The sequence below is a fragment of the Harpia harpyja genome, chromosome 12 (assembly GCF_026419915.1).
Source record: "Harpia harpyja isolate bHarHar1 chromosome 12, bHarHar1 primary haplotype, whole genome shotgun sequence".
Lineage (NCBI taxonomy): Eukaryota > Metazoa > Chordata > Aves > Accipitriformes > Accipitridae > Harpia > Harpia harpyja.
Window position 1 is genome coordinate 23,026,428 of NC_068951.1, and position 14,373 is coordinate 23,040,800.

Sequence of the window (14,373 nt, forward strand, 5' to 3'; positions counted from 1 at the left end):
CCGCCCCGTCCCGTCCCGCGCCGGGGAAGTCGAGGGCAGGGAGCGGGGGCGCGCGGCTCGGGCAGGTTCCGGCTCAAGCTCCGCCGCCGCCGCTGCGCCTTCATGTCGCGGGCAGCACCGCCCCGCGGGGCGGCATGGCACGGCGGGGCGGGGCGGGGCGGGCTCCGCTCCGCTCAGGGGCGGGCGGCAGGGGGCGCCGGTGGGCGGCGCGGCCGCTCGGGGGTGGTGCTCGCAGGAGTCGAGGCGCTCGGCGCGCTGCCGAGCCGGAGCCGTGGCGTGGTGGCGGGCAGCGGCTCCAGCTCTGGCCCCGGCGGAGGCGCCGAGCAGGTGAGGGGGCGCTGCGGCGGGGGTGTCCCCGCAGGCGGGACGGCGCCCTGGGTGCGCTGCCGGGGAGCGCTCGGGCCGGTGCCGCGGTAGGACCCGGCTGTATCTGCGGTGCTTCAGTCCCCCCCGTTAAATACTCGGCGGCTCCGGCGGGAGGCCGCTGCCGACGCCAGGGAAGAGAGGGGGTGCGGCGGGGGCGTTTACGGCGCGGCGGGAGCGGCTGCCCCGCGCCCGGCTGCGAGGGCCGGGAAGGGTCCGCCTCGGTCCCGCCTGCGCCGCGCACCGGGGAGACCCGGAGCGGCAGAAGTGCTGCGGGCGGCGGCAGTCTCGGCCGCGCGGGCTGGCGGTCTGCGGCCGGCGGCGAGCTGCCCCCCCGCACCCGGCCTGGCCGCCTCCGCGGGGCCTCGGCGGGATGAACTTTGCCCCCGGGTTGGTACCCGCGGGCAGCCAGCCGGCTCTCGGTGCTCACGGGCTCCGTTCCGTGTGAGTGTGTGTGAGCGGTCCGCGCAGCTTAGCGCCTTCAGACCGCGTGTGCGTGCGTGCGTGAGCGCACACACGTCGTGCAAGGCAGGAGCCCGAGAGGGGCTCGTCAGTCCCTCTGCGGTGACCGACTCCGTATCTGGCAGCCTTGGCTGGCGAACCGAAGGGAAGGGTGCTGTCGCAGAGGTGCTGTGCTTCTCCAGCGGGCTGGTACTTTGTCATCTCTTGTTGGTTGATACGCTGTGGCTGGAGTGGAGTAACTTACTTGAATTTGCCTTTTTTTGATGCCTGTTGTCTTTGGTGTGTCTGATAGCAGTCCCTTTCGTTGTATCTACTTTAACCTAAATATTTTTAGAGCCTTGAACGGGCTTTTTAGTGTATTTCTGTGCTGCAGGTTCCTGAAGATAATCGTGAACCTTTTGACAAGCATGGACTTTTCATCGGAAATGCGTTCTGACAAGGAGATCGTCTTGGCCTTCATGCGGAATGTTGCACTTAACCCCCCCCCCCCCCCAAAATCTGTGAAAGTCTTTTTAAAAATGCTAGGAAGTAAGGGGTTAAACAATGTATTTGTAAATACCATAACCTGATCACTTTACATAAAGGCTGGGACAATGGAAATGATGGGGTGGGAAGAGTGCATGTGATGACCTTATAAGCCTTTTATTTTGTCTGGCGTTATAGTTTGAGATGAGCACCTAGTTCAGACCTTAAATTTTCTCTTCTACAAATATAGTTTCATGTGGATGAAAAAACTGCAGGGTAAGTGGCTCTATCCTTGACTAACTGCAAAAGCTGTCACATATAATAAGTTATTGTGCCAGTATTACAATAGTAATGGGATATTAAGCCAACACATTTTGGCAGTAAGTAGCTGTAATACTTATGCCCTGTTTTGACGTCTGTAGAGGGAGGATTAGCTCAGACAGAATTTGTAGTGGGAGGGTGTGAGTGGGAGGGTGTGAGTGGGATGAAAAGCAAAAGCTGCTTAATTTTAATCTTCTCAAAAAGGTAACTAAAAGTAGCGCATGTGGTTATAACACATATGCTTCTCTTTCTAATGGCTTTTAATTGTAGTCTCTTAAATATTTTGTCAACTCAGTAGTGCTGAAACATTAATTTTTATAAGATTCAATACGTACTAACCGAGCTCCCTGTTCTGCAAAAAAGGAAGTATTGAGGAATAGCAGGGACTCACGTGAAGGTCTGACAACAACAGAACTATAAAACTGCATTGGTGTTAACTAAACCTATGTATCTGTACCTGTGTGCCTAAACAGAGGTGTACCTCTAATATTTAGTTATATTGTTTCAGTTTCATAATGGTGAACTTGCTTTTCTCTAACAACCCTTGTTTGTCTTTTGGGCTTTTTTTAGTTTAAAAAGCAGGCATCTTGGAATGAATGCACACAAAAAGGAATGCTTCAGGATGTGCAAATCTACTGTCCCCCATGAAGTTTGCTTTCTCCAGTGGTTTTACAATGGGGTGTATATTTTTACATACTTCCCTCACAACCTCCTTAGATGAAAGAAACCTTAAGTGTCCTGTGAGGTTTCTTCTGTAGGTTGTTGTTAATTTTCATAATCTCACAGGAGACCTTTGAAAACTAGACTTTGGTTGATTTTTTTCTGCATGCTTTTTCTGCTGAAGTTGCAGATTTTTTTTTTTAAAATTTTTTTTTGTTATAAAAGCCTTGTATCTTACATGTATTTGCATATTATTGCCCTAAAGATGAATGACGACTTCTTGTGATCCTAAGTGTGGCTTTTATCTGGATTTATAGTCAGTTCTAGTTGCATATTCTCTTCCTCTCCCCAAGGTTTTTATTTTCTTTTAACTAATAAACCCCCCCCGGTAATTAATATGCAAAAAAACACCGTGAGGTGTGTGTTGCTCAGAAACATACATCAAATGAGCCCAGGAATTAAATGTTAAGCCACCTGCTAACATATGCTTTATGATTTAGATATGATTAGATTTATAGTTTATGATGGCTGCTACAAAGGAGGTGGTGGTACCTTAATTGTTCAGGTGAGTGGAGTCTTCAAGGCTGCCTCTAGCAGAACGATGAAGGTGCTCTCTCAAGGAGTATTGGGAGGCACACACAAAACATGCAGCTATGGCTTTAGGTGTTGAAGGAATCATTTGGTAAAGGTAGTATGAGAGGATTAAAGAAGATGGAGTTTGTTACAGGTAATACAGGAAGGTTCTGGGAGTTACTGGTAGATACACAAGATAGTTACTGATAAGATGGCCAAAAAGACAGCATGGCAGCTCTACTGTGCTGGTAAGCACTTGACTAGCACACACAAATGCTGCTAGGCAGCAGCCTCAAGGGTGAGGAAAGATTTGCTTAAAAAGAACCTCAGTGGTCCAAAAGTTGGACAAGCAGCACGGTTTGGGTCAAAACTGTTCAAACAGTGCATTGCATTTGGGAAGTGTTTGAATGTAGCCTTTAATCTTGACTTGCTGGGAGAGGGAGTCAGGAAGCGAGCTGTGCATTGATTCACATTCAGAAGGTTATATTTAAAAATATTCTAGCTTGGGTGGTAAATTATTTATAAAAATGAAAACTTAAATTGTGTAACAAAAAGGGAAGAAATGCCAAATGCCTGGCAGGAGACTTTAGATATAGATTTCATGCAAGTTTTCTACTTGCATGGGTTTTAGTGTCGTCATAATTTTGCTGGAATTGTACTAACATATTGCAGTACTGATAAAAAGATTGTGCTTGAAAAGAATTTTTTTTTTTCTTTGAAATGCTTTCCAGAATGCTTTCCATAAGGAATGCAGGCCAATGTATGGTATAAATTACACAGAAATAGAAATGGAAACAGTTGATCATAAAGCTACATATAGGATGCTGATGACTAAAGGTTTATGTAGCAGCTTTCCAGAAAGATACTAGAAATGTCATACAGACTGTGGAACACTTTATGTTCTGTTAAAATCAGGCTGTGCTTTGGTGAAACCCAAATGGAGTCCTTTAGGGCAGAAAGTTTTGGAAATTTGATGGTCTAAAAATTGTAGCAGAGGATACCTGAGGCTTGACTTATGTCTGTGCAGGAGCACGTGAGCTTTGCCCATGTGGCTTGCTTTGTGGCATTGGGTTAGGTTAGAATTAAAAATTAACATTCTTGTTTGTTTTGAAGGTGTTAGGTGGTCTCTGATTACAGCTGGATGAGGCATTTTCTTGCTCAGTGAAGAAATAAAGAGTGGGAAGGTGTACTGTGAGAATCAGTGTTTACGATTCTTTTTAAAAAATCAGATAATGTCGTTTTACTGTGTTCAGATAATGCCTGAATCATAAATGTAATAGTTCCTCCTAAGCAGCAAAAAAAGAGCATTTTTTTTTCATTGTGCAAAATGATAATAGGAACATTTGCCAGGAGGGCTACAAGGGTGGATGGTACGTGTGTTTCTGATGACAGGCGAAGGATTCAGAGCAAGATTGACAGGCTATTTTGTATTGATTAGGTAAACTGGTCATTGAACAGCTAGATAGCTGGCATATTTCTTAAAAATAACTGATTTTTGGAAACTGAAATAATTAGGCTTATTTGTTTGTCCCACATGGTAAAGACATTGTTCAGAAATGCTGTTTGGAAATACTAGTCAGTGACTGTTATCCAGCTGTTTCATCCATAGTTTCTACAGCGACCTTAAACTTTTTCAGGTACCAAGAATGAAGTGAGTTTCCCCTGGAAAGTTGTCACATGATTCGTGGCTTCCCTTGTGAAAATAAAAAAATAAACACCATAACTTTGTCTCAATGTCCACTATGATAAATTCCACAATTACTTACATCGTGGAAGGTACCGTACTATGTTTTCCTAATGCTGATAGTCTCTGGTGATAAAAAGGGAGGCCCTGTGAATACCTGGTACACTCTGTTGTTAAAAGGACAAAGCAATGCTGACACTGGATCTTGCACTTTGCCATATTTTTCATGCTTTGTTCATCTTCCTCGCATCTATGGTTATGGCATTGGTTTACTGATTACCCCTGAAGTAGAAGTCTGAACACAGGCTTGCATTTCTGTCTGTGAAGACTTTTGGGTGCCTTCATAAGGAGCTTCTGTTGGGCCAGTAAATTGTGAAAACAACTTTGTGGAACTAAGCAACAAAAATGTGGGCAGTGGGCCTTTCAAGTTAAATGCTAGGGCATTGTGTTTAATGGCAGTGCTGTTTACCTAAACCTAGTTTTATTTTTCCTTTTGAAGAAATAACTTGCCTGCTTGCACCTTTGTGTTCGGGTTGTCTCTAACTGTAAGATGGTGTGTTTCTAGAGGTTAGCTTGTGCCACTGCCATGAGGATCAAGGAAAAAAAAAAAAAGGCATGCCCTTTTGCCAGCAGCATGGCAGTTTTTCCAGTATGTTGCCTGTGTTATTCCCCATTCAGCTATCCAGCAGCCAGGCAAGTTGGCAGTTGTACGAAGTGTTGTGGGGAAGAAAGGGCAGCAGAAAATGCTGTCTGCTGATGCACCTGTGTAATCACCATTCTAGGGTTAGATTGCAGGAAGATGACAAAATCGCTGAATAAAGTCTGTTTAGTCTTTTTTCTTTTCTTTTTCTCTCCAGTATGAGCTGCCAACCGTTGGTGCTGCAACGGGTAATAGCATACCTGTAGAAAGAAACAAAAGTTTTCCGTTTGGAAGACAGGAAACATAAGTGTGTACCTACCCCGTAATTTTGAATCCTTGTGATCGTATAGAGGTGGTTGAAGATGGAGTGTTGGGTGACCTGGCATATGATGATAGGATGGAACAGATCTCATAGCAGGGCCGTAGTCAGGAGAAAAAATATTTTGGGATGACGGTCAAAATATAGCTTGAGCACAAGGATAGAATAGAAGTGTAATCGGTAGTGAAATAAATGTCAGCCCTTCCATCCCTCTTGCATAAATACTTCCAACATCACGTTGTTGCACTGCCGTTTTTCATATGTCTAATTTAGATAAGTTAGTAAAATTGTGTTTTACTTCATGGAAAGCCGTCAGTAATGGCTAAATCACCAGATGTGAAGTTTTAGGGTAAGCTGAAGGCGTGACTAGCTAATTGTTACGGGTGGGTTTGTGGGTGAGTTGCCAGGGGAATTTAGTGGATTCAGATTCTGGCAGTTTTTCAGAGGGTGAGGGATAAAGGACCAGCTGAAGAGGGGATACAAGGTGGGATGGCAAGTAGGCTGAAGAACTTGGAGTAATTAAGTCAGTGAGCTCTTATGACTTAACTAGAATCTCCCCAAATCCATTCAGTTTGAATACTGCAAGCAAATCAACCTAACTGTGTGAACCCCTGAGAACTGTGGGCTGTGTGACCTTTCAGCATTAGAACATATACATGTACAGGCAGGTTATAAACGGACCCAGCATAAGATCATCTGGAATTAAAAGAATAAGGACAGATTTGGGAGCTCAGGTTCTATTCTCAAATCCGTCTATCCTGAGTGGAAGGCCAGACATGCAGAGGAAAATATTGTCCTTCATACTAACATAATCTCAAATGTCAGACAGGATTACTTCGACCTGGTGTGGGAAAATAAACATTTTCCTACACTTATGAGCTTTCTTCACTGGTCTGTTTATTCAAATTGACTTCACTGGTTGATCGCTACTAGGTTTGAGTGCATCCCTGCAATGTTTGCTTTAAAAGTTAGTGCCAGAAGAGCGTATTTGCAGCAGAATACAACCCCTGACAGTGGAGCAGAGGGAGGCACGTTCCTGTTCAGAGGCATGTTCAAAGGTCTGTATTGGAAATGCATGCAGAGGGGAGTGCTATAGTAGGGGAGGGAGTTGTTCAAAGAATTAAAACTAAAAAGTAAAAGCTTAACTAAAAAAAAGTGTAACTGTTCAAGCACGTTAACTGCTTTGCCTTTGCGCGCTTTTTGGAGGTGTGTTGTTATCTGATCAGGCACTGACTGTGATCTGTGTGCGATTAGGATCTATGCTCATACAATTATGAGCGTGTGGTATATCGTTTTAAAATGGTAAGTTTAAAATAATTGCATTCTGGTGCTGTTTTTTAAGAATTATTTAATTGTCTGTATGTTCTGGAATGGTTTTGCTGCCAATTAAGACTCAGTTCTGGCCTGGAGCCATCAAAATCATAAGGTTTCTTTCAAGTTTCATAATAATGTTAAAAAAGAGTTGTTCAGTTTCCTTTAAGGAAGTAAAAGCACTTCCTTTGTTTTTGTTTTTACTTTCCCTGCAGTTCAGAGACGTGTATGACCTATCATTGCATAGGAAAAGGAGTAGGAATATGGTGACATTCCTGAAGTGGGTGACGAAGAGTTGGGCTTGTGACAGATTTTCCTAGGTACTAAAATTTTGTTTCCACAGGGCCTCCAAAGTAACTTGCTGGACTGGTGGGTTGTTACTGACTTAGACTCTTTTCAGATTTCTGCAGAGTAACGTATACAGCTGTAGGACACTGACCTTATTTTCAACAAAAAAGACGTAGTCAAGCCCAGATCAAAGCACTTACTGAGAAGTTTGTCTGAATGGAAGGATCTCTTGAACTAAAGGTTTAAGTGGACCAAAAGAAACCAAAGTTAAGGACACCTTACTCTGAAATATTTCGTGCTCTCATACATTTGCTGTTCAAACAAGTAAACCAAGTGAGAACTTTAAAATCATCATAGCTGGAAAATGGAAGCCCAAAGCATGGAAACTTCCAACAATTCCTAAAAGGAATATGAAAATGAGAGAAGAGGTATTAAGCTAGCAAAGGAATTGCAGTAGTCTTTTCAGTACTTATGGTTTGGGTATGCCATGAAGTCTGACTTTTTAAAAAGGGGAATGGTTTGTGATCCAAAGTTATTTAAAGACTGTTTAAAGCTTTGTAATTGACAGTTTTTATTATAGACTGGATTTTATTGATAGACTTAACACAACAGTAAGGCTTCTCTTTGGTTTGAAAGGAAGTAGTCAATGCTATATCATGTTCTGTTCAAAATGCAGCTTCAAATTCAAAACCACATCCATCTTCATTCAGAGTGTCTGCTGCACTCTGAGAGACCTTACAGCAGTGGTAGATCTGCGGGTTTCTTCTGTTGAACGAAGTGGCCTTTCTCAGTCTTCATTTTGGTAATCTAAAACGTGTAGGTTCCTTAGAGCTGGGGACTTCTTTTTTGGCTTTTTGATTCGTCTGAGCAGGTTTGTAGCAGGCGTAGTATAAAATGAATAGTCCTGATAGGCTGAGATGAGGGAAAGGAGGTTTAGGAACGGAACAGCAAGAGAAACTTTGATTCTTGGAAATGTTATAAAAATGCACGTGGCAGCAGCATGTGCTTGTTTTTAATGCTCTTGGTAGCAGAACTTTCATGGGGCTTTTTTTCTTATCTTAGTGAGGTGCAAGGACACGTTCTAAAATCTTTTATCGGTAGCAGAGAATCAATCTGCAGCAAATATGTTTCTGTATAAACCCTGTCCTCAAAAAAGTGGTCAAAGGCAGACTAGTGTGTGACCTAGAAGATGTAAAGTTTTATATTTATGTGCAGTTTCTCTGTATTGTCAGATGGAAAACAAATATTTGTCAAATTTGTTTCCAAATTTTTTTCTTTGCTACAGAAGGGAATGCCATTAATCAGCTTTCAATGATGCTTTTTCCTGTTATTTGGTAGGCTTTGTGTTCTTTCTTTTACCTAATAGGAGTGTAACAAATCTTCATTATGTATTCATAATTAGAAAAACTGAAAAGTACTGCATGCTGAGTTTAGATTTTTGTTTCTGTTAAAGTGCATAGGTGTGAAACCCAAGGGTGTATGAAGGCCCATGTTTTGCTCTCATGTTTGTAGAAATTGATTATGCATCCATTACAACTTAGAAAATGCAGCGGTGTAAAATGATTGTAACAACAGCTGTAGTAAGGGCATATTTGGGCTTAGCGCCTGATCTCTGTAAACTCTGAAGCGGGAAAACCCGATGGAAATCTGCTCTAGCATGCTTTCATTCCTATGTTTTGGTGGCTTGCTTGGCAGCACACTGGTTTAGAAACAAGCTCAGGAAGATAACCCAGATATATTGTGTGGTATGACAGCATCCATCGCCATTCCTTCCCTGAATGCCATCCTATGGATCCTATGCTGGATGCAACCAGCAATAGGAAAACTAAAACTTGGTCATATTTAGTGCTTGCAAGCAGTGACATAAATACAGACTTAAATAAAAACATTTTGCTGGCCAAAAAAGATTTAAGACTTGTTTCCAACTTGTGCACCTACAGCAATTTTGGCAAATAACCAAGGAAAGAGAAATACTGTGTGTGTTATATATACCTTTGGTATAGGGACATGTTGTATATATGATTATGTAGGTTTTGGGGTTTGGTTTTTTTGTGGTGTGGAGTTTTTTTTGTTTGTTTGTTTTTTAAATATACAGGTACCGACAGGATTAAGATCATCCAAAACCTACTAGGGAGGATGAGAAAAAGTAATCCGTTGGGTAGGTGGGACTTGAAAATATGTAGAGGAACAGTCTCTGTAAAAGGGACCGGATTAAAGGGTGGAGATGATTTGCAGTGGTAGATGACAGAGTAAGTCATCATGTTTTCCTCTGGGAAACAGTAAGGAGGGAAAGAACTGTGTGGCACCTATTAAAAGTAAAGGAATACTTTTTTACAGCTGATGGAAAGCAGGATCAGCATGACGCATGTAATTTGGAACTCAGAAGCCTTGTAGAAGGGCAAACATTCCTAATTGGAGAAGTCAGTACTCGGACAGTTGTTGCCAACATGCATCTCTGCTGAAGGACTGGAGTTCACAGGTTCCTGTGGATGCAGTGTGGAGCTTCACCTGTGTATTTCGCTTAATGTGGAGTAGAATTCAGCAAAGAGGTTCTTGTCTCGGCTCTGAGCCCCCCAGAGTGAAGTGATATGGCAGAACATGTGTGACTAACAAGTATGACTAAAAGTACTAATCAGAAGAGAGAGAGAATGCCTGAGCTGGCAAGCATGAATTTTGATGCTGACCAATCACTTTGTCCTCTGATCTAAACAGATGTCTAAATCTGGCACAAAGTAGAACATAAAGGAGACTACAGACAGGTTGCAATACACGTTCCATAATTGTTTCTGCGTGCAATCCTGCTTTTCCTCTTTGTTTACAGTCAGAGCTAATTTAGACTCTTTTAAGTTCTTCCAGGCAGGGGCATGTCATCTTTGTGGCAGATGGGAACACTTGATGTTCTTTATAAATAGACTAGTGAAGCTGGTAGGAGGAAGAATGCCTCTGTCTTCCAGATGCTGCCTGGGCAGGAAGGCAGCAAACTGTCTCCAAGTTGAATCTCTAAAGGGGTGAGTGTTCTGGGGAGAGGGGGAAAGGACACTAAATTTAAAGTGTTTGTTTATTTTTAAGGGAAGTATGCGCAGGACATAGAAATTATATTTGAATTGCAGCTGTTCAGAACTTCTCTCACATATACTGATAATTTTAGTAATAGTAGAGAGACTGGAGAAGGAGAAGAGTGGTCTAGGGCAATGGCATCATCCCAAAGGAATTAGTTGTTTACAGTACCTTATATTTTGGCACTGTAGTTCTCTTAATCTCTAAGTTAGTTCATGCATTTAGTTTTTTTTTTCTTATTAATAGTCCTAGGAACTATTGATTATGTAGAAATAACTGGAGTACTCGTACCCTTTAGCGACTACATGTCAAAAATTATTGTGCTTGGTCTTAAAAAAAATACTGTTTTGGTATTCAGGTGTTTTTAAGTGTGATTTTGAAATGTTATGGAACAAAAAGGATACTTAGAGGTCACAATTACAGTATTTCTTCGAAAAATTCTTGTTTGAATTGTCAGAAGCATTTGGTTTTAGAAGTGGTTCCTTGCAAGGTGATTAGTGGTCAGAGTACAGAGGAGGTAAGCTGATACGCCTAAATCGCATTCTGTGGAAGTGTGAAAAAGGTAAAAGAATCAAACATTTAATGATCTTTTCATGCTTTTTAACATTTCCCACACCTTTTATTTTTCCCCAGTTTGTTCAAGAAAACATGGGTATAATTTCATCAGAAAACTGGTGTAAGTCTAAGGAAATTCCAGAAACTGGGAGATCTCTGGGTGCAAAATAAGTCAACTTCCAATGTTGGGAAACCCATACAGGGTAGTTGTAATGTTTTAACATTACATTACATTAACTACAACATTAATGCACTAAACATAACTTGAATATAGATGTCTCCGCATGACTTGTCTTTATTGCCCAATTTTAAGGGATTCATAGACTTGTAGGTTCTAATTTAAATAAAAGAAATACATTCTAAAGGACTTGGACTGACAAAAATCAACTGCAAACCTAAACTTTGTAAAAACTTTTTCTGCTTGCGTCTCTTAGCTGCTGATCTCTGAAAGAAGGCAACTCATAATGGTGATTTGACTAGGACAGCATTGAAAAGCTGGAAACTATCCTTTGGAGGATATAAGCTGAAGTTGTAAGCTGAAGGCTGCTTTCCCAGAATTTCCAGCATAAAACTGTATGACAGTCCTGCTCAAACCTGAAAGCTGGTTAGGAGAAAGATGTTTAAAATGTTCACCATGTTAGCTGCTTGCGCACCTTGAGATTTAAAAGCTAAGATCTCAGAGTCAAGTGGACCTTTTATTTTGAGAACAGCGGATTATCTTCAAGGTGTGGTCAAATTTCAGTATGGCTAATGGCCCCTTCATCACTTCTGAATGCTAAGCAACTCTTCACCTTTACTTATTAAATCCAGCAGTAAATTTGCTGCACAGTGAGAATAATGAGTGCTGTAGAGAGGGACAGAATTGTTTGAGGAAGAGCTCTGTTTGATGCCTTGGCTTTAATGAAGTGAGAGCTTCATGGTTGCCTTGTCAGGCTGGGCAATACTGCTGTGCCATTTTCAATAGCTTTTGCACATCTCAAGACCAGCTGTGCCAGTATGAGGATTTTAGAACTGACTAGATAAGGAAGAAACTTGGAATAAGAAAAAAGAGAAATTTAGATGTAGATATTTTAATGTTCTAAATACTAAAATATATTAAACTTTTGCAACTTAGCTGTTAGTTTTGTTTTTTTTAATCAGATGCTTGCTGCTAAAATGTTAAGTACTTTCAAAATAAAATTATCTTGTAAGTAGCTATTAGTTTTTACATATCAACATGTAGCTATGCTTTTTTGGATAGGCGCTGCTCCCTGCTGTTTCTGTGCATGATTACCATGGGGTGGTACATATTGCCTTTTCTTACCATGGCTTTCCTTATCTTCACTTACATTTTTTTTTTTTTTTAATGAGGCTGCTGACCTGTTTGTAGTTTCAGTCAAGTTCTGTGTTTCTTGTGGTTTCTAACTTCCAGCTTAAGTCATGGGGTGGGCTAACATAAGTAACATTACTGAGCAGGTTTTATTTAATTTTTTCAATGATGAGCCGATTTTACTTTTTTAGAAATGTATTTTCTTACGTCAAGTGATGTGACCTATTTCTCATAAATGCTTTTAAAAAAAAAAAAATGGAATGCTTGCTGCTTTCTGATGGGAAAATGAAGAATTATGATTAACAATATTGCAGATGCTAGCTTTGTTACTTTGCTATGCAAATGCAACTTCAGTGTTGCAGGAATTGTATGTCCAGTTTAAATTGCTGATGTTACAGTCGGCTACAGGGGGTTTGTGAGGGTTTCCTCAATGTGATGATTACAAGCATGAGTAACTAAGCAGGGCATGCTGATGGGATAATTGGTTCTGCTGAGTGTTCCTGTTTCCTCTCTGTTCTGGTGCTTGCTGTAGATCTTTGTAGCACTGGTCAACTTGGTCATAACCACAAGATCCCAGGCACTATTTTTCATTCCTGCAGGAAAAAAAGCAAATCCTTTGAAGCGCCAAAGAAAAGGCTTGGCTTGCGCCACTTGCTGACACAACTATTTTCTGCAGTTTCCAATTCAAGAGTATTAAGTTCTTCAGCTGTCTGAGAATGTCTGGATGCTGGACTTGTGGGTTTTAGTAGGTGAAAAATGTACTGCCTGGTAATCTGGTGCCAAATGGCTGGGGAGTAATTGATGGAGCATCACAAAGTAAAGTGAAAGTAAAGGCAGGAGTCTTCATTATAATTGTATCAGGAGCTGTCACCTTCATTTCAGATGTCTTCAAAACAGGTTTTGTCAGAAAATAAGCCTGCAGATGTAGATGAAAGATAAAAGATGCATCAAAAAGCAATTACAATTAAAAACTCTCTTCTGCAGCATGGAGACATCAGACTAGTAAGTGGGTCCCTGTGTTCTTCCGTGACTTTTTCTAAAACTATCTATGAATGTTATTCCAAATCAACCTTATGTTGTCTGCATGCTTTTTGCTCTCCCTCCTAGGATCTATAAGCTTGTTGCAAAATATACCTCTGGACGTCTTTGGCATATAGTTAGGTACAGACGTAATGCTCCCTTCCTTTTTGGGCAAAGTCACCATTTCTCTTTGCTGTTTCATTGTGACCACTTTTGCTTGCTTGTATTTCAGTAGACAATGTCATTTTGATGTACCACATCAGATAAATACAGTAATTTTATTGAGGCAGACTTTGAAGAGTACTATTGATTATTTATGGAGACATGCTATTTTAATAAAGTAAATTCATTTAAGCTGTCATGGTGAGTCAATGTAATAATGTGCTTAGGCTTCATGCTAGATAGTAGGTTTGTATTCTAGATGGATATGAGTGATGTAGAGGATGTAACAGTATCAGTCAATTGGAATTGGCACAGAAATTTAGCAGTGGTGGTTCAGCGTCATGTCTAACCTCACAAGTGCTTTGAAAGCATCAATATCAAGTTATTTTCAGGGCCTGATTTAAAATAATCAAAAGAAATAGTTTAGCTAGTCAACCCTGCAAAAAATGTCGTCTTTATATCTTGCACAGGAGGAGGGGTTTCCGGGGCCAAGGTTCCATGTGGAGCACTAGCTAGCAATACCCAGCTAGTGCTGAACAAAAAGTAGGTTAGTCACGCCAGCTGGTCTGCTGGGAGCTGTGTGCTTAGTCTAGGCTGTTAGCAGACATGCCGCTCTCCCAGCATTTCTAGGTAGTTACTAACTTTTCCAGTGAAATGGCCTAAAACAGAGAATGTGACTTGACCACGTTTTTTCCAGAAGCCTAGCAGAGGCTTGGCTGCTCTCCTGACTCCCTGTTCTGGCCTTCAATCATAAGACTGTTTTTACCCTTGTGTGAGCATGCAATAGCCTAGCACCTTACACTAGCACGTTGGCACTGTTTTGTGAGATTAGGTAAGAGCTGAGGGTGCTCTAAATGCTGTGAGTCATTCTGGCAGCTTTTGATGAGTTGAGACTTTTGGATCATGTGTGAAAGAAAAAGATAAATTCTGTGGGTAGGTAGGTATGCTTCAAAAAGTGGCTCAGAAGTAGGCTTTTAATTATCTGCATTTCGATATAGGATGCTTTATCAATGACTATCCTTCCGAACATCTAGACTGCTTATGTGTGTCATGCTTATAATTAGTGTTACTGAAATAAGTGTGGGGTTCTGTAGGTCGTCTTTATCAAGTCCTGCATTCATAGAAATAGAGAGTCATAGAATCATTTAGGTTGGAAAAGACCTTTAAGATCATCGAGTCTGACC

The 14,373-nt window shown here is 41.5% G+C and overlaps 1 protein-coding gene across 2 annotated transcripts in view; it reads left to right on the plus strand.

Annotated features, from left to right (window-relative positions):
• Positions 1–212: 212 nt before the first annotated feature.
• The window catches only part of PXYLP1 (2-phosphoxylose phosphatase 1), a 58,413-nt gene continuing 44,252 nt past the window's right edge, over positions 213–14,373 (plus strand). The window contains exon 1 of one of the 2 annotated variants that reach the window (XM_052803676.1): positions 213–327. The gene's annotated coding sequence lies outside the window, so the exon portion shown is untranslated. Of the gene's footprint in view, positions 328–10,878; positions 10,902–14,373 lie in introns of those variants that run through there. The other variant, XM_052803675.1, reaches the window with a different exon arrangement.